Below are 21,825 nucleotides of genomic sequence, written 5' to 3'. Positions count from 1 at the left end.
GCATCTGCCTGATATCGTGTAGTGCCCCCGCGAGCACAGTGAGTGCCGCATTACGACGTGGCATGGACTTGACTAATGTCTGAAATAGTGCTGGAGGAAACTGATACCATGAATCGTGCAGGGTTGTCCATAAATCCATAAAAGTACGTGGGAGTGGAGACCTCTTCTGAGTAGTACGTTGCAAGGCATCCCAGATATGCTCAATAATGTTCATGTCTGGGTAGTTTGGTGGCCAGTGAAAGTGTTGAAACTCAGAAGAAGCGGGGTGTCGCATTATCCTACTGTAATTCCCCAAGTCCGCCGGAATGTACAATTGACATGAATGGGTGCAGGTGATCAGACAGGATGCTTACGTATGTCTCACCTGTTAGAGTCGTATGTAAATGTATCAGGGGTCTCATATCACTCTAACTGCATAGCCCCCCCCCCAAATTACAGAGCCTCCACCAGCTTGAATGGTCCCCTGCTGACATGCAGGGTCCATGGATTCATGAGTTTGTCTCCCCACTTGTACACGTCCGTCCGCTCGATACAATTTGAAACGAGACTCGTCCGACCAGGCAACGTGTTTCCAGTCATCAACAGTCCAATGTCGGTGTTGACGCGCCCAGGTAAGGCGCGAAGCTTTGTGTCCTGCATTCATCACGGAAACACGAGTGGACCTTTGGCTCTGAAAGTCCGTATCGATGACGTTTCATCGAAAGGTTCGCACTCTGGTACTTGTTGAGGGCCCAGCACTGAAATCTGCAGCAATTTGCGGAAGGATTGCACTTCTGTCACGTCGAACGATTCCCTTCAGTCGTTGTTGGTCCCGTTCTTGCAGGATCTTTTTCCGGCCGCAGCGATGTCGGAGATTTGATGTTTTACGGGATTCCTGATATTCACGGTACACTCGTGAAATGGTCGTACAGGAAAATCCCCACTTCATCGCTACCTCGGAGATGCTGTGTCCCGTCGCTCGTGCTCCGACTATAGCGCCATGTTCAAATTCATTTAAATCTTGATATCCTTCCATTGTACCAGCAGTAACCGATCTAACAACTGCGCCAGACAGTTGTTGTTTTACACAGCCGTTGCCGACCGCAGCGCCGTATTCTGTCTGTTACGTATCTCTGTATTGGAATATGCGTAGCTGTACCAGTTTTTTTGGCGCTTCGGTGTATGTATTCTGAGATAAAAATAAAACAGAGGACGCACCACGAAGGAGTTATGCAAATTGGTCACAAATTGATACTCATGAAAGTATCGATGGGAAAAGCATAACTGTACACTTTGGCGCCCAGTGGATGAATTTGTGATGCTGCAGCGCAATTTTACCGCGCAGCTGGCGAGGATGATAAACAGGGGATATGTCGGTACCAGGGTCTAGAAGCTTTCCAAATCTCATTCCTTGTACTCAGTTGGGCGGTAACTGTGCCTCGCAGACAGGAGTATGAACAGCATACGCAATGTCAGCATTTGGATGGGACGTGTAGTTGATCACAAAGAATTCGGTTTGAGCAATCGGCAAATCGCTCGACAGTGATTAGGAGCGATGCCATTGTTTGACCTTGTTGGCAGGAATGGACGAATCGCGGCCGAACACAGCGTTAAGAAGGAATAGGTCGACGTGGAGAGATGACAGGAAGAGAGGACCGAGAAATCGTTAGTGAGGCCGTCAGAGTCCTGGATTCATCATTGTTATCGAGTCGACGTGCAGATCACCAGATCACAAGGGCTGTTAATGGGCGACACACAGTAAGGAGTCTGAGCTCACTGTGCCCCTTGCGCCGACTGCCATTAACCAACAATGCCATTTTCAGTGGTGACCGGCACATTCTACCTGGAATCGTATTGACTTGAGTATACGTGAATTCAGTGATGATTCCCACTTCAAACTGAGCCCTGATGACCAACGAATATAGGTCTGGGGGCGCCCCGGACAGCTGTAGGCTACCAAACTGAATGTCGCCCGCCATCAGTGTTCTCACTGCCTTGTGAGGCCTTCTGCGCATCCCTCTCCTACGACAACCTCTTCAACTCTGAATAGCACTTGCAACCCTACGTCCGAAATTATTTGCTGGATGTTTTCCAATATCTATTTTCCTCTACAGTTTTTACCATTTCCCTGATGTTTAAACAGATGTCCTATCATCCTGTCCCTTCTTCTTTCCAATGTTTTCCATATATTCCTTTCCTCTCCGATTCTGCCCAAAATCTCATTTCCTGCCTTATGACTCTACTTGATTTTCAACATTCGACTGTAGCACCACATCCCAAATACTTCTCTCTTCAAGAGGTTTTCTCACAGTCCATATCTCAATATCGCACAAATCGGTGCTACAAACGTATACGGCCACCTATACTGCCAGACAACAAGGAGTGCCATTTCTTTTCATAGGAGCATCACTTTGGTTGTCGTCCTCAGCACCCTTACGGCGGTACGTCGGCGAGATTCTAAGCCTCAATTTGTTCCCCTACGTGGCAATCTATCCTGGGGTTGCATTTCAGCAAGTTAATGCGCACCGGCACACGGCGAGAATTTCTACTGTTTGCATTCGTGTTTGCCGAAATCTAACTGGGCAGTAATGTTGTCGGATCTCCTCCCAATTGAGACCGTTTGATCATCGTGGGAATGTCTCTCCAAGCAGCTCGGGATCTAGGCGATCTGACGCTCCAGATGGACAGAATTTGCAACGATATCCTTCACGAGGATACATAATAATGGTAACAATAATTTCCAAGCCGTATAACAGCTTCCATCAGGGCAAACGTTTTATCGACTCACTCAATTTGTCATACTCATTGACTTGAATGAATTATACATTTTTTTCTAAAATTGTAATTATTTATCTGTCCTTGGGTGTACATCACATCTACATCTACATCTACATTTATACTCCACAAGCCACCCAATGGTGTGTGGCGGAGGGCGCTTTACGTGCCACTGTCATTACCTCCCTTTCCTGTTCCAGTCGCGTATGGTTCGCGGGAAGAACGACTGCCGGAAAGCGTCCGTGCGCGCTCGAATCTCTCTAATTTTACATTCGTGATCTCCTCTGGAGGTATAAGTAGGGGGAAGCAATATATTCCATACCTCATCCAGAAACGCACCCTCTCGAAACCTGGACAGCAAGCTACACCGCGATGCAGAGCGCCTTTCTTGCAGAGTCTGCCACTTGAGTTTGCTAAACATCTCCGTAACGCTATCACGCTTACCAAATAACCCTGTGCCGAAACCCGCTGCTCTTCTTTGGATCTTCTCTGCCACTCCCCTGTGGCACGCCAGAGGTTACATTAGCGTCGGTAGACGTCTCTCCATTGAGAACAACATGCTGTGTTCTGTTTGCTAAAAACTCTTCAATCCAGCCACACAGCTGGTCTGATACTTTGTTTATCAGGCGACAGTGCGGAACTGTATCGAACGCCTTCGGGAAGTCAAGGAAAATAGCATCTACCTGGGAGCCTGTATCTAATAGTTTCTGGGTCTCATAAACAAATAAAGTGAGTTGGGTCTCACACGATCGCTGTTTCCGGAATCCATGTTGATTCCTACAGAGTAGATTCTGGGTTTGCAGAAACGACATGATACGCGAGAAAAAAACTTGTTCTAAAATTCTACAACAGATCGACGTCAGAGATATAGGTCTATAGTTTTGCGCTTCTGCTCGACGACCCTTCTTGAAGACTGGGACTACCTGTTCTCTTTTCCAATCATTTGGAACCTTCCGTTCCTCTAGAGACTTGGGGTACACGGCTGTTAGAAGGGGGGCAAGCGCTTTCGCGTACTCTGTGTAGAATCGAATGGGTATCCCGTCAGGTTGTAACGCCGGAAATGCATATCCTCCTATTTCCGTGTATTGCACTGTAATTTTTTTCCTTGTTTTGTTACCTCAAGATATGACATTTCTGTGTCTTTATATATTGTAAGTGTTTTACTGTTTATATATATATATATATATATATATATATATATATATGCATTTATGTCGATGTATAATTGGTTTGTTTTGTAAATATTATTTGTATTTTTACGCTGGGTCTGGCCTAGGGAAAACTATGCAATCGAACGATTACATCGATAGGTCGTGTGGAGAACCAAACTGTTTACGATCTTTTAGAGTGTTAACTCTGCCGCGCGGAGCGCAAGCAGAGGGGAGTCTGGCTGGAGTAGTGCAGTGGAGCAGGTGTGTTGTGTGACGCTCCCGCGAGTTGCCGCGCTTTCGGGGTTTGGCAGCATGTAATTGCGCTCGATTTGCTATGTTAGTTTCGGACACGGTGTCGCGGACGGGAAGCATTAGCTGGCGCACATCAAGAGCCCGTTTCGCCTGGTGACCGTGTCGAGAAAAAGGCGCGCCAACATCCAGCTTCTGCAAACAGCGACGGCCGACAATGAGTGACTGTCACCACCTCCTCGATCGACGGCTTCAAACCTTCAATCAACCAACAAGGAAGACTGGAAGCACGTAAGGTTTTAGAACTGTATGGCAGACCTCAGCTTTTAAAATTGTTTCATCACAAAATTACAGCAACTTAGCATGAACCTTTGTTGCTCATTGTCCCAATTGCATTACCAAGCAGGGTCCCTTCCGTTTCCGAAATGAACCCGAGTGTCGTTGAAATTCAGACGCCAGCGTTGAAGTAATATCATTCCATTTCACTGCTTTAATTTCAAAGTTCAGTTAATGTATTCATAGCTGGCTACAGTATTTAGATTACGCAAGCACAAATGAAGAGTGCGAGTTTTGTTAGCATATTGTAGCTTACCTGTAACTGTAGCTCAGCTTGGTACGTACTAAATGTTACTATTGTTAATTGTCCAGAATCATTTAATTCAAGTTCAAAATTAAATCTCTTATTTCTAAATTGCGTAGATTCAAGTAGTTTTTTTTAAAATGATTGTTGAGGTAGCCCAAGACTAACCTTATTTTACTGAATTTCATAGTGCTTCAGAAACAAATCTCACTATTAATTTCAGTCACTAAATTAACTTTCAATTTTCCGGTTTTATTAATTCTTTTGCTAAATTAGGTCAGAGGGTAGCGAAATTTATTACTTCTGACAAACATTCAGTTTTCACACAACACGTGTCAACCTTCAGTTGCCACGCTTTTAGTGCTATTTGTATGTGCAATAACCTTTCTTTTTCAGTTACTATTGTAATTGTCCATAGGACTGGTGACCGTAATTTTCCCAAAATCTCAAATATCTAATTACCGCTAGTTAATTGTTAACGTAATGACCCCACATTTACTTTCTTTATTAACTTTACCCTTTTTCAAAATTAATTTCCACCAGTTTCATTTGCATTTTTCCTTTCATTAAGATGTAACCCTTTCCTCCCTCTTTACCGACAGATTGCTTCTCCCAAATTCCCATTAGGTACACGCGGTTTATTTTTCACTGTCGTTAAGGTCGATAAGTGAGGGGGAGGTTACAAGGTTCAGTGGACTTTCCTCTGTTGAGCGATTGCAGTTGCATTTCTATTCCTTGGACACTTATTTCGATGTCAGCCATGTTTTGGTTTGTGCGAGGATTTAGAGAAGGAACTGCAGTGCGGTCTCCCTCTGTGAAACAGCTTTGGAAAAAGGTGTTTAGTATTTCAGCTTTACGCGTGTCATCCTCTGTTTCAATGCCATCATCATCCCGGGGTGTCTGGATATGCTGTTTCGAGCCACTTACTGATTTAACGTAAGACCAGAACTTCCTAGGATTTTCTGTCAAGTCGGTATTCAGAATTTTACTTTCGAATTCATTGAACGCTTCACGCATAGCCCTCCTTACGGTAACTTTGAAATCGTTTAGCTTCTGTTTGTCTGAGAGGTTTTGGCTGCGTTTAAACTTGGAGTGAAGCTCTCTTTGCTTTCGCAGTAGTTTCCTAATTTTGTTGTTGAACCACTGTGGGTTTTTCCCGTCCCTCACCGTTTTATTCGGCACGTATCTGTCTAAAACGCATTTTACGATTGCCTTGAACTTTTTCCATAAACCATCAACATTGTCAGTGTCGGAACAGAAATTTTTGTTTTGATGTGTTAGGTAGTCTGAAATATGCCTTCTATTACTCTTGCTAAACAGATCAATCTTCCTCCCTTTTTTTATATTCCTATTTACTTCCATGTTCAGGGATGCTGCAACGGCCTTATGATCACTGATTCCCTGTTCTGCGCTTACAGAGTCGAAAAGTTCGGGTCTGTTTGTTATCACTAGGTCCAAGATGTTATCTCCACGAGTCGGTTCTCTGTTTAATTGATCGAGATAATTTTCGGATAGTTCATTCAGTATAATGTCACTCGATGCTCTGTCCCTATCACCTGTCCTAAACATCTGAGTGTCCCAGTCTATATCTGGTAAATTGAAATCTCCACCTGAGACTATAACATGCTGACAAAGTTTATATGAAATGTATTCCAAATTTTGTCTCAGTTGTTGTGCCACTAATGCTGCTGAGTCGGGAGGTCGGTAAAAGGAGCCAATTAATAACCTAGCTCGGTTGTTGAGTGTAACCTCCACCCATAATAATTCACAGGAACTATCCACTTATACTTCACTACAGGATAAACTACTACTAACAGCGACAAACACGCCACCACTGGTTGCATGCAATCTATCCTTTCTAAACACCGTCTGTGCCTTTGTAAAAATTTCCGCAGAATTTATCTCTGGCTTAAGCCAGCTTTCCGTACCGTTGATTTCAGCTTCGGTGATTTCTATCAGCGCTTGAAGTTCCGGTACTTTACCGATGCAGCTTCGACAGTTTACAATACCGATTTCTGCTTGGTCCCCTCATGTCCTGACTTTGCCCCACACCCTTTGAGGCTGTTGCCCTTTCTGTACTTGCCCGAGGCCATCTAACCTAAAAAACCGCCTAGTCCAAACCACACAACCCCTGCTACCCGTGTAGCCGCCTGCTGCGTGTAGTGGACTCCTGACCTATCCATCGGAACCCGAAACCCCACGACCCTATGGCTCAAGTCGAAGAATCTGCAGCCCACACGGTCGCAGAACCGTCTCAGCCTCTGATTCAGACCCTCCACTCGGCTCTGTACCAGAGGTCAGCAGTCAATCCTGTCGACGATGCTGCAGATGGTGAGCTCTGCTTTCATCCCGCTCGCGAGACTGACAGTCTTCACCAAATCAGATAGCCGCCGGAAGATAGAGAGGATTTCCTCCGATCCATAGCGACACACATCATTGGTGCCGACATGAGCGACCACCTGCAGATGGGTGCACCCTGTACCCTTCATGGCATCCGGAAGGACCCTTTCCACATCTGGAATGACTCCCCCCGGTATGCACACGGAGTGCACATTGGTTTTCTTCCCCTCTCTTGCTGCCATATCCCTAAGGGGCCCCATTACGCTCCTGACGTTGGGGCTCCCAACTACCAGTAAGCCCACCCTCTGCGACTGCCCGGATCTGGAACAGGACAAGCAGCCATCTCCTGCCGAACATCAGTATCAGCCGGAGACAGAGCCTGAAACCGGTTCGTCAGACAAACTGGAGAGGCCTTCCGTTCAACCCTCCGGAATGTCTTTCGCCCCCTGTCACACCTCGAGACGACCTCCCACTCTACCACGGGTGAGGGGTCAGCCTCAATGTGAGTAGTAGCCCTGGCAGCCACAGCCGTAGTCCGATCGGGGGATGCGTGGGACGAGCTGGCCGTCCCCGACAAACCCCCATCCAGACCCCCATCCAGACCCCCACAGTGATGCCCATTGGCAACAGCTTCAAGCTGCGTGACCGAAACCAACACTTCCTGAAGCTGGGAGTTAAGGGATGCCAATTCAGCCCGCATCCGAACACAGCAGTCACAGTCCCTATCCATGCTAAAAACTGTTGTGCAAAGAACGTTTGAAATAATCTACAGAGAGCACAAACAATTCGACACAAAATTTAAACGGTTATTAAAATACAAGAGTGCCTACTAAATGCAGTTATGATGCTACTTGCGCACTGCTGACACACTGCTCGGCGGCGGGAGGAGACTACGCGATTTTACACTATTCAGGTACTAAAAAAAACGCGATGCTACAACTCTCAAAAACTATAATACGCCCGAAATTTATGAATTAAACAATGCAAGTACCCAAAAACACGCAAAGAAGTTAAGAATTAAACTATGTAACAAATAAGTAAGCTAGGAGTATACGACTTGCTGCTGGCAGCTGCTTATCCAACGGCGGCAGGGAGCACACTGGCTGTGACCAACCGACACTGGCCGTTCAAAACAAAAACAGAAGACAGACGACTACGCGAATTTACACTATTCGGGTACTAAAGCGCGATGCTACAACTCTCAAATACTGTAATACGCCCAAAATTTATGACTTAAACAATGCAAGTACCCAACAACACGCAAAGAAATTAAGAATTAAATTATGTAACATATAAGTAAGTTAGGAGTATCAATCTAATGATTGAATTTCTCTAAGGCTGTAGACACTGCGCTAATTGGTACCGCAGTAAGCATATTCTGAGTGGAAGTGACATGAAAAATGAGAATCGCAGACCTTGGACAGACAAATACAGGGGCAAGGAAGGGAATGCGAATAAACTTTAGTTAACCGAAGAAACTCTTCAACTGGTCGAGGTCGAGGACTGGTTATACTACTAAAATGACCAGGAAAAAGAAAGGATTACAGCAATAAAAGACACTGAGGGATGAAGTAAATATTGAAAGAAGTTAGGTTGAATTTACTGCAGAAGAAATACACTACTGGCCATTAAAATTGCTACACCACGAAGATGACGTGCTACAGACGTGAAATTTAACCGACAGGAAGAAGATGCTGTGATATGCAAATTATTAGCTTTTCAGAGCATTCACACAAGTTTGGCGCCGGTGGCGACACCTACAACGTGCTGACATGAGGAAAGTTTCCAACCGGTTTCTCACACACAAACAGCAGTTGACCGGCGTTGCCTGGTGAAACGTTATTGGGGTGCCTCGTGTAAAGAGGAGAAATGCGTACAATCACGTTTCCGACTTTGATAAAGGTCGGATTGTAGCCTATCGCGATTACGGTTTATCGTATCGTGACATTGCTGCTCGCGTTGATCGAGATCCAATGACTGTTAGTAGAATACGGACTTGGTGGGTTCAGGAGGGTAATATGGAACACCGTGCTGAATCCCAACGGCCTCGTATCACTAGCAGTCGAGATGACAGGCATCTTATCCGCATGGCTGTAACGGATAGTGCAGCCACGTCTCGATCCCTGAGTCAACAGATGGGGACGTTTGCAAGACAACAACCATCTGCACGAATAGTTCGACGACGTTCACAGCAGCATGGACTGTCAGCTCGGAGACCAAGGCTGCGGTTACCGTTGACGCTGCATCACAGACAGGAGCGCCTGCGATGGTGTACTCAACGACGAACCTGGGTGCACCAATGGCAAAACGTCATTTTTCCGGATGAATCCAGGTTCTGTTTACAGCATCGTGATGGTTGCATCCGTGTTTGCCGACATCGCGGTGAACGCACATTGGAAGCGTCTGTTCGTCATCGCCATACTCGAGTATCACCCGGCGTGAAGGTATGGGGTGCAAGTGGTTACACGTCTCGGTCACGTCTTGTTCGCATTGACGGTACTTTGAACAGTGGACGTTACATTTTAGATATGTTATGACCCGTGGATCTACCCTTCACTCGATCCCTGCGAAACCCTACATCTCAGATGGATAATGCACGGCCGCATGTTGCAGGTCCTCTGCAGGCCTGTACGGATACAGAAAATGTTCGACTGCTGCCCTGGCCAGCACATTTTCCAGATCTCTCACCAACTGAAAACGTCTGGTCAATGGTGGCCGAGCAACTGGCTCGTCACAATACGCCAGTCACTACTCTTGATGAGCTGTGGTATCGTGTTGAAGCTGCATGGGCAGCTGTACCTGTATACGCCATCCAAGCTCTGTTTGACTCAATGCCCTGGCGTGTCAATGTCGTTATTACGGTCAGAGGTGGTTGTTCTGGGTACTGATTTCTCAGGGTCTATGCAACCAAATTGCGTGAAAATATAATCACATGTCAGTTCCAGTATAATATATTTGTCCAATGAATACCCGTTTATCATCTGCATTTCTTCTTGTTGTAGCAGTTTTAATGGCCAGTAGTGTAGAAAGAGAAATGGTCCTTGGAAAGGCAGGTTCGTAATACAGGAAAGTCATAAGAACCTTCGGTCAACTTAAAGTAAGGAATACAACATTAAAATGTAAGACGAATTTCACTGTTAAATGTGGAGAAAAGAGGGATACATGGAAAGAGTACATTACAGGCCTGTGTACAGGCACGCACTCCCACGTAAAATAACAATGATTTTCAAGAGACAATGAATAAAAATAGTATTTTAACCAGGTAATTCAGCCAAAAAAATGGATTCCAAAGTTAACAAAAGACACAGACGTCTGCCAGAGGTCAGAACAATACCAGATACTGCGCAGCACATGCGATGGAAGGCATGTAGGACAAATGAGCATAATATTTGGCACCTAAAACGAGGAACTTATCACAGGCTGGATACATGAGACAAGCCACTCAAGTCCTGCGTAATATGTGGGAGAAATGAATCACAAGCCCTCTACAAGAGCGAAAGATACAAAAATGGGGTAAATATGCACGGCATCTGCTACCTTTCAAGAATGAATAAGACTGACGATTCAGTAATTGGACTGTTTGATTCTATAATAGACAAGCATCACCACACGTGATTACAAACCTCATTCCTCTCCTAAGTAAAGACGGTGGTCAGAAACAGTCTGATAAGCTTGCAACGGAGTTGTAGGATAGATTGTGGTCTTAAATAATTGTTGAGAAAAAATTCGATGCATTGGGCAGTTACTGATTTAATTAACATTGAAATTAGCCAATAAGGCCGTAGCATGCCTGAGTTCAACCAGCCTACCAAAGACGGTGTTACCAAATGTGTTCTTCGCTTGGTTGCCTCAGACTGAGCAAGAGTTCCTTGCTATTGAGCAACGTCCAATTTCTGTATCACTGTCTTGTTTCGTTTGTGGGAACATAACGAAGAACCCCATTGGTAACATCGTCTCTGGTGAGCTGCTACTACCTGATTTTAATTGAATAGGAAACTGTCTAACGCATCGATTTGTTCCTCAAGAGTTATTTCTCAGCACAAACTGCCCTGCAACATTATTACAAGCTTTTTAGACTCTTTCTGACCACCCTTTTTAATAAAACAATCAAACAAACAAAAAATTTAATCAGTGACAGGAAAATTTCGCAAAACAAAAGCAAATTACACACTAGACACAGAAAATGGCAGTTAAATTGTTATGATACGAAAACACAGTGACAATACGAAAAATTGACGGCTTTCATCCAGCTCCTCCCGTGAGGGAAAGCTACATGGTTTCAAATAAGGAATTAGACGCTGATATGTAAGTACCTACCTGTTTCATTACAAAAAATATTCCAAGACTTCTTTTAAACATGTAGAGTGTAACAGGTATAAGCGCATACATTTTTGCATGTGGTACCTTAATGTGTACACACGTAAGTGTGTTGGTTGCTTTTTCTCTCTGTCGAACAGTCTTCCCACAAAGACATCACGAACTTCACAATCTGATGTTTCCTGCACGGTCGAACCTGCACCGCAAAGTGCACCTCTCGTGTCAGTACAGACTATCCTTTGGCCTCCACAAATCCACACTTCAGTATGTGAAATGCTGCCCAGACGGAAATAGACATTGATGGCTTGATTATGCCAAACATAAATCACGGCGTTGTTACTCAATCTAAAAGCATATGACTTGTAATAGCTACAATTATTAGACTGAAAATGACGTAAATACTGATGTAATACAGCTCACTACACCATCCCCAATCACAAGTATAAATAGCAGCACTATACTCATTCACCCTGTGTGTCCAGTACTTGACAATGAAAAAAATCACATAACATTGCAGGAGGAACACTGGAGGTGCATTATTAAAAAGGTAAAACGTGCGTTTCTGTACAAATAAAATTTAAAAAATCGGATGTTCAGCATTGGAAAGCCAGTTTTCTTGTAAATTAATGAAATTTGAGAAGTTGATAGATCTGTTGTGGAGGAAATGATGTTAGCCTTTGTACGAGCTAACATCGTGGATTGGTGAGACACTAAGCTCGTATACAAGCGGACTGCGGTTCAATACCCACCGCAGTTATTAAAATATGTTTTTCTTGATTTCTTTCACAAAGTGATGGCAAAATTGGGTATATTTCCTTCACTCTCCTTCCCCAATCCGAGGCTGTTTTTCAACTTTCTTCCTTCCTCTTCATTGCGCTCTTGGGTGTTGGCGTAGCCACTTCTTACCGCAGGTCCGGTTGCTTTCTTTGGAACATATTTCTACACTCCTGTAGAATTCAGCTATAATATAAGACAAAAATAAGTCAGACTTCAAGCTAAGGTGACTGTCAGTTATATCCACTGAGATGGGAAGTCTTGGAATACCTCCTATTATGGCGTCGGACCCTCATTTGCCAAGCGTAGTGCATCAGCTCGATGTGGCGTGGAATCGACAAGTCGTTAAATGTCCCCTGCAGAACTATTAATTCACGCTGCTTTTAGAGCCGCCCATAGTTGTGGAGGTGTTGTTGATGCAGGATTTTGTGCGTGACCTGGCCTCTCTATTACGTCCCGTAAATGTCTGATGGGATCATGTCGGCCGATCTGGGTTGCCAAATCATTCGCTCGAGTTGTCCAGAATTTTCTTGAAACCAGTCTCGGGCGACTGTGGCGAGCTGACATGGCGCACTGTCATCCAAACAAATTCTATCACTTAGGAAATGAAGTCCATGAATGGCTGGAAATGGTCCCGAAGTGTTAAAAAAACCATTTGCAGACTGTGGTCGGTTCAGCTAGTCAAGAAGACCCAGTCCATGGCACATAAATATAGCGCACACCGTTAAGTGGCAACCACCAGCTTACACAGTGCCTTGTTCACAACTTAGGTCTATGTCTTCTCCATAGAGTCTGCGCCACACGCGAACTCTACCATCAGCTGTTACTAACTGAAACCGGGACTCATCGGACCAGGACACGGTTTTCCAGTCATCTAGTGAGAGATGACCAATCGATATGGTCACGAGCCCAGGAGAGGCTCTGTAGGCGGTGTCGTGCCCTTAGCAAAGACACTCGCGTCGACATTCTGCTGCCGTAGCCCATTAACGTCAATTTTGCCGCACTTTCCTAACCATTGCGCTCGTCTTAGGTCCCCCACTGATTTCTGCTTTCATTTTACCCAGTGGTGCTTGTCTGTTAGCACTGACAACTCTACTGCTCTTGGTAGTTAAGTGACGGCCGTTGTCCATTGGAAGAGGTAATGCCTGAAATCCGGCACTCTCGGTGCACGCGCGACACTGTGACTATCGGAACATTCAATTTCGTAACTATTTCCGAAATGGAATATCCCCTGCTCTAGCTCCAGCTATCATTCCGCGTTCGAAGTCTGCTAATTCTCGCCGTGCGGCCGTAATAACGTCAGAAAACTTTTCACACGGCATACCTTACATTCGACATCACCGCCAATGCATTGCACTTTTATTTGTGTACGCGATGCCAGCGCCATCTCTATATGTACATAACTGTATCCCATGACTACTGTTACCTCAGTGAAAATACTGGGTGATCAAAAAGTCAGTATAAATTTGAAAACTGAATAAATCACGGAATAATGTAGAAGGAGAGGTACAAATTGACACACATGCTTGGAATGATATGGGGTTTTATTAGAACCGAAAAAATACAAAAGTTCACAAAATGTCCGACAGATGGCGCTTGATTTGATCAGAATAGGAAAGATGATGTTCTTTACAGGAAATGCTCAATATGTCCACCATCATACCTCAACAATAGCTGTAGTCGAGGAATAATGTTGTGAATAGCAGTGTAAAGCATGTCCTGAGTTATGGTGAGGCATTGGCGTGGGATGTTGTCTTTCAGCATCCCTAGAGATGTCGGTCAATCACGATACACTTGCGACTTCAGGTAACCCCTAAGCCAATAATCGCGCGGACTGAGGTCTGGGGACCTGGGAGGCCAAGCATGACGAAAGTGGCGGCAGAGCACACGATCATCACCAAACGAGGCGCGCAAGAGATCTTTCACGCGTCTAGCAATATGGGATGGAGCGCCATCCTGCATAAACATCGAACGTTCCAGCAGGTGTTTATCATCCAGGCTGGGGATGATGCGACTCTGTAACATATCGGCGAACCTCTCACCCGTCACGGTAGCAGTCACTGACGCTTTGCTGTCCAGCGCCATCTGTCGGACATTTTTTGCACTTTTTTTGTTGTTGTTCTAGTAAAACCCCATGTCATTCCAAGCCTGTGTGTTAATTTTTACCTCTCTCTCTACATTATTCCGACGTTAGTTAAGTTTTCAAATTTATACCGACTTTTTGATCACCCAGTATTATCTAGATAGCCGAAGGACAGAAATATTCGTCACTTGCTACCACGAGTACGTCCAACATGCGAGAAGAAAGGAACAAACGAAACATCATCTGGGAGTAGGAACGGAATATGCTCGGGTAGCGCTGGAGGAAATTCAAGTAAGGCGGGAGTCGTGACTGGGACGTGCAGCGGGGCAGCCCCGGAGCCGAGAGAGTAACCGTTTCATCCGGGCCGCCTGGGATGAGAATCCCCTTATTTCTAATAATGTCACAAACTACTTTACAGTTGGCGGCGGCGCGATCCCCAGGGAGCTTCAGCGGCGCTGCGCCGCGCGGGGTGGCTCATACATAATTCAGGCAGATATAGCTGGCAACAACGTGCGCGCGGCGACTCCCCAGAGTCCCATCTGCCGGCCTGACCGCCGGTGGTATGGAGGGTGGGGGGAGTTGGTGGGAGGAGGATAGCGGCGTAGTCTCCTTCCGGTGTCAGCGCCGGAAGCGCCACGCACGTGCGCCAAGGGCTAAAGCGGCCGACCATGACTCGCTCAAACGACGCCGTCTTCCACGCGGATATCGGCTCAATGTGATCGGTTTGGCACGGTTGGGCGTGTGCTTGACGTTGTGAGAAGTTGAAGCTTGATGAGCTGATGACACTATTGAAGTTCGTTTATGATGAGAGGAATGATTTACGATACTCTACATAAATAAAACTCAACTGCCACGTGTGTCCAGCACAATCACTTGAGAACGGCTCGACCTATTTGGCTGATTTTTTTGTATCCGTAATTGTGAGGACAAGCATTGTTGGAAAGAAAATTTTTGAAAAATCCACCACAGAGGTCGGGAATTTGGATGGTACTTTTGTATGAAAATCCCAATAAAAAAATATCACGATTGGCTGGACAGTTTTGCTGTCGCATGTTTTCATAACAACAACTTCCGCACTGAAATTAATAATATGCAGAAAAGAAATTTAAAGCGATGTGAGGACAAGCATTGTTGGAAAGAAAATTTTTGAAAAATCCACCACAGAGGTCGGGAATTTGGATGGTACTTTTGTATGAAAATCCCAATAAAAAAATATCACGATTGGTTTGACAGTTCTGCTGTCGTATGTTTTCATAACAACAAATTCCGCGTTGAAATTAATAATATGCAGAAAAGAAATTTAAAGCGATGTTTCAGCGTGTTGTCGGCCGTTTTGCCACACGACATTTATTTATTTATCGGTGGTGACTGTATCCTTGGTGTGTTGTAAAAGCTGAATTGATGGTAGGTCGTGGTAATCTGGTGTGTTGCAAACACTCGGTTCATTTCAGTTCGTTGTTAATTTCTTTAAAATGAGCCCTAATTTTATAACCCTACCTCTTCGTAGATTAATACCACGCCAAATGCTTTGTTAGAGCTACTGCACTATCCTCACAGATCCAGCAACTGGGAAGGACTCTTTCCTACCCCGTGTACTAATGATATAAACCGATTTACCCAGTCCTTTTGACTTCTATTCCCAATAAGGGTTCCTTTTGAAATAACAATCAATAAGGTTAGAAAGAGGGGGGGAGGAGGTGGGAGGAAACAGATATAAAGAAAGAGAAGGAGATCATGGACAGAAAGATGAGGGAGGAAGACATGGATAGGGGGAGTGTGAGGTAAGAGATGTAAAAAGAGCATGAAGAAAATGATGGGCAAAGATAGTGTGGTGGAGGAGGATGTGGACAAAGACAAGGGGGAGGAGAAGGAGGATAGAGTGGGGACGAGAAAGAGATTAGGACGTACGAGCCAGTTCCCATACATTTTTAGCAGCTGCAGAGGATTGCCGGGTTTGCTAGTGTACGTAGAATAATTTAAAAATCCACAAACTCTGCGTCTACTTCTGCACTTACAGTCTACATGCGACGTAGGATTGCGTGATGTAGGGGATGCCCCCTTGCATTTGTACAGTCTATGCTACTTGAAATATGTAAACAAATTTGTAAAATGCTAGTGACGAGTATTTTCTATTGTGTTCGTTCTGTGCCCAGGGAAGGTAATACTCATGTGATATCAAAGGAACAGGAAACGGAACCATTCGAAGGACATTGAGCAGAGGAGGCAAAGGCCATATGTGGTATTGTCTCATGGCAGGATTTGCAAGAGGAACAGAAGTAATGATGAAAGACGTTAAATATCAGTGTAGAAAGTGGTGTGCACTGAGTCGAGACCGTCAGAGGTCTAGCTGAAATATTTAAAAATAACTGCTCCATCACGTATTTATAGTGTGCTATAGTTTATGCGAATGGCGCAACGAAAGAGAGAGCATGATAGATCAATAGTCAGTAACGATTAAGGGCAGGTCTTCAAGTACTTCAAGAGCTGGGTACAGAGACTGGATATTCTTATGCACAGCCTAGCCCATAGGGGCATAGTGGTTTCGGGATATTGAGTCTCCTTTAAATTCGTGACGGCGAGTGACTTTGATGCGAAGCCTTTTTCTCTTATTTTCCATATTTCGCAAAACTGGAAGGCAGAAATATTGGACGTGGGCGTGTTGGGAAGTGTAGAGACTGTAGTGCTGACCCCACGTAGTTATTTGCAAAATAATGAGGTACTGTTTTAGGCAACAATCTCCTTCAGTACTCGCAGCTGATAGTAGCTGCGCACTCAATTGTGTTGTCTAACCAGAACTTCAAAAATTTGGTGACCCGTATGACAATAATTCCTTGACACCAGCGTATGATACTACGTGTAAGTTGAGACTGAAGAACCTCGTACCATAGAGAGGGTAGCTGTGACCACTGGAGTCAATAAATCGAGCATAGGAGATGATAGGAGCGTGGGTAGCATCGTGGATGAACTCTGGCAGTGTACACAGATGGATTGATATGTACTGAGAAAAATTGGCAGCGATTTTTAAGAGGTAAACATCATTATCAGCTTTTTCATTTAGGCTTTGAAGATCACACCGAGTTAGATGTATGATGCAACATCGGAATGCTCAGATGAATTATGGCCAGTGGCGGCTCGTAGAATTAGACTATTGTTCTGCAACTGCAGTGCTCCCTATTAGCATTTGCCTTATCGATAGTATTTCATCTATATCTACATCTACAACTACATTTATACTCCGCAAGCCACCCAACGGTGTGTGGCAGAGTGCAGTTTAGGTGCCACTGTCATTACCTCCCTTTCCTGTTCCAGTCGCGTATGGTTCGCGGGAAGAACGACTACCGGAAAGCCTCCGTCCGCACTCGAATCTCTCTAATTTTACATTCATGATCTCCTTGGGAGGTATAAGTAGGGGGAAGCAATATATTCGATACCTCATCCACAAACGCACGCTCTCGAAACCTGGACAGCGAGCTACACCGCGATGCAGAGCGCCTCTCTTGCAGAGTCTGCCACTTGAGTTTGCTAAACATCTCCGTAACGCTACCACGCTTACCAAATAACCCTGTGACGAAACGCGCCGCTCTTCTTTGGATCTTCTCTATCTCCCCTGTCAACCCGACCTGGTACGGATCGCACACTGATGAGCAATACTCAAGTATAGGTCGAACAAGTGTTTTGTAGGCCACCTCCTTTGTTGATAGACTACATTTTCTAAGGACTCTCCCAATGAATCTCAACCTGGCACCCGCCTTACCAACAATTAATTTTATATGATCATTCCACTTCAAATCATTCCGTACCCATACTCCCAGATATTTTACAGAAGTAACTGCTACCAGTGTTTGTTCCGTTATCATATAATCATACAATAAAGGATCCTTCTTCCTATGTATTCGCAATACATTACATATGTCTATGTTAAGGGTCAGTTGCCACTCCCTGCACCAAGTGCCTATTCGCTGCAGATATTCCTGCATTTCTCTGCAATTTTCTAATGCTGCAACTTCTCTGTATACTACAGCATCATCCGCGAAAAGCCGCATGGAACTTCCGATACTATCTACTAGGTCATTTATATATATTGTGAAAAGCAATGGTCCCATAACACTCCCCAGTGGCACGCCACAGGTTACTTTAACGTCTGTAGACGTCTCTCCATTGAGAACAACATGCTGTGTTCTGTTTGCTAAAAACTCTTCAATATAATATAGTGAATCATTTTTACTTAGTTATTTCTTTACGCTTGTACAACACATAATCGTTACAATCAATGTCAGTAGCCATCCCACAGCATATGAAAAAATACAAAAATCTTTCTATGGAACTGTGCGCCTTACAGTTTCAGGGGGTGATGTTTGGGTGTTATGCGCATGCGTACGAAGGAGGGCTGCAAGTGAGTGGGAGCACTGTCGCTTACGCCGTGCTGACCCTATAGGGCTGCTTGAAGGTAATTTGGATTTTTTATTCAGCGTGTGTTGTACTTAAACACGTATCATTTTCTTGAATGATATAGAGTGTGGAATTAGATTATTATTCTGCTTTCAGCTGTTTTGTTTGATTAATTTTTTTTGATTTAATTAGTTTAGAGGAGACTTTAACCACGTCCTTGCTTTCTCAAGAAATAATTTCTGTGACTGTAAGTGAACTTCAACAGCTTACGTTTTCACAGTTGTCTCTCCATCCAAAAGCTACAGTTAAGGAAGGAGGCCGGTCAACACCTAATATTGTAACTTCTCAGCCAGGCTCGGGCCCAACAAAAAATAAATTCGTACATTTAATTCTGCAAGGTTCGAAAGGAAAAGTTGACTTTGCGCCTCTGAATTAAAAAATTGATTGTTGTGCTTTCGGTGTTTGTTGTTTGGATGCGCTGTAATGTGGAGGAAATATGGTTTCAGAAACATAAACGAAAAGAAAGAAAAACTGAAAAGCATGAAAATTCAAAGAAGTTCGTTAATTAGTTTCACTGTAACTTTTTGGGACTGCCACTGTTAAAGAGAAAATTATCGAATAATACAGATAGTCAGTCAATGAGCGTAATATAAAGGCTAAAAAGAACCGTGAAAATTTGTCCAAAATAATAGGTTGCATATTCATTTGTGGAAATTTTCAAGCTCCCTTACTTGAGTATGATGAAAAAGACGATTCAGTAAAGGAATTTAAAGTAACAGTAATGTTAGCACCTAAATTAGATTCAGATACGAAGAATAAGAGACGAGAGCAGTCTTCTAAGGTATTTGTAAGACGATTCAGAATGAGTTTCTCGAATACTTGCTGCAAGGGGGATGTGTACAGAAACCAAAAAACTTTCACTTGTAGCTCTCTGGCTAATGACACAACCGCTGCTTCGGAAATCACTTAAATGGTTCTTCTTCTGCCATACATATAGAACTGAGAAATATTTTATCGTTTTTACGGATTATTTATTCCAGAAAATCATACAGCAGATGACCTGCCAATACATAATTCAAAATAATAGGACACAATCATTCAGTGAAATGAACAAAAACTGATAGCTTAGACATGCTGTGGTGAGAGGAAATAAAACAGGAGTTCAAGCAAAAACCGAAGCAGCTCATAGTAATACACATTTCATTGACTGTTACGCACATCACCTTAACTTAATTATGGCAAATGCAGCAAGTGTTACCCGAAACGAATGAGAATTTTTTGTTAACATCCTGGCTACTCCAAAAGTCTTCTTAAGATCACCGTAACGTGTGTCCATTATCAAGGAACTGACGGGAAAATATTACACGTTCATTTTCTAAAAGGTGGGACTTCAATGTACGGACCACAAACACAGTTCATAAAAATTCGCAACTGAACACTGCAGCATATCCCATAGTTGACAATGAAATACTTACAACTGAAATAAAAGAATACTGTATCTCTGATATTCACGAATCTTGCAAATTAACTGAGTGATGAAATTTATCTTGGAAAAAATATAGTGGATGTCCTTAGTGAAATTACGAAACTAATAGGAGTCCTCTTGACAGTTCCAAGAACTACGTAAGAGACAGACTGATGCCTTTCAATACTGAGAAGAATAAACAACGCTTCTAAAGAACACTGTGAATTGGGAAGGAATAAACGCGCTTGTGTTGCTTTCAATGGAGAAAACTGTCATCCAGATATCAAACAGAGAATTATTAATCTTCTCGCGCTAATTTCAACACGAAGAGTGGATTGCTTTTCAGACGAACAGATCAACCTTGAGCTGTATTGATTTAGGTTAAATCAAGTAACAATTCGCCGACATGGATGTTCTGGCTGTAGAGAAACATTATCACACCAGCTTGTTCAGAGAAGCTGTGGAGCCGGTAGGTGTGGCCGAGCGGTTCTAGGCGCTACAGTCTGGAACCGCGCGACCGCTACGGTCGCAGATTCGAATCCTGTCTCGGGCATGGATGTGTGTGATGTCCATAGGTTAGTTAGGTTTAAGTAGCTCTAAATTCTAGGGGACTGATGACCTCAGAAGTTAAGTCCCATAGTGCTCAGAGCCATTTGAACCAATTTGAACTAAGTTGTAGCCATAAAGATCCCAAATCGGTTGAATACTGACATTAAGTTGAACACTGATAGATGCTTTAACATTGCCACACATTTAGTTGTGCCGTTAGGCTTTTCAATTACCGCCTTGGGCGCGCCCACTGGCTGTGCACTTGTGTCCCTGCTTCTTACACACAAGCAAGTTCCGCCTTTACTACGTCCGTCGTAGCTGTAGACATTAAACAGTCCTGGAAAAAAAAACAAGGAGTAGAATTTGGTGTTTGTTTAATATGTACCTCACACTTTTGTGGACGACCGGTATTACATTCTAACAGTTAAGACCATTTCTTAGATAAAAGGTCCAACTCACTTAAAGTGTAAGGTGTCAGGCAAATCCAACACCTTCCATGAAAACTCTGACATGATAAGCAAATCCAGTAGTATGTCACATAGCTCCGAATAAATCGTGACATTAAATTAACCAAAGTAATACGAGTAACGAGTGAGCAAATGGAATACCACAGACTAACACAAGAATGCCTAAATGCTGTCATACCTTCCCACCGTGGGACAGACGCAGTTCCGAGGGGAGAAACGAGAACAGAAGCCGAGAGCAGAACCGTGTCAAGCTGGAAGGCCCTACGATAAGGGATGGACGGACACCCACGTCGCCAGCAAACCGCTACGACCACACCACCCGCAAGTTTTAGCGTGAGACTTTTTCGCGTCTCTGTTACGTTAGGACCACCCCCCAGCCCATGTTAAAAGCTAGAGTTCTCCAGAAGAACGGTATAGATCTTACGATAACACAAAAAGGGCTACACCACCCGCAAGTTTTAGTGTGAGACTTTTTCGCGTCTCTGTTACGTTAGGACCACCCCCCAGCCCATATTAAAAGATAGAGCCCTCCAGAAGAACAGTATAGATCTTACGATAACGCTAAAAGGACCACACCAGCTGCAAGTTTTAGCGTGAGACTTTTTCGCTTCTCTGTTACGTTGCAAACTTTAAAAACATTGCCCCACCACGAAAAGTATAACGTTTCTCATTGGATAGACAGAATTTTTGTAGGTGGAGCTTAAGGT

The sequence above is a fragment of the Schistocerca nitens genome, chromosome 5 (genome assembly GCF_023898315.1).
Source record: "Schistocerca nitens isolate TAMUIC-IGC-003100 chromosome 5, iqSchNite1.1, whole genome shotgun sequence".
NCBI lineage: Eukaryota > Metazoa > Arthropoda > Insecta > Orthoptera > Acrididae > Schistocerca > Schistocerca nitens.
The sequence above is the reverse complement of the archived record's forward strand: the minus strand, read 5'-3'. Positions refer to the sequence as shown.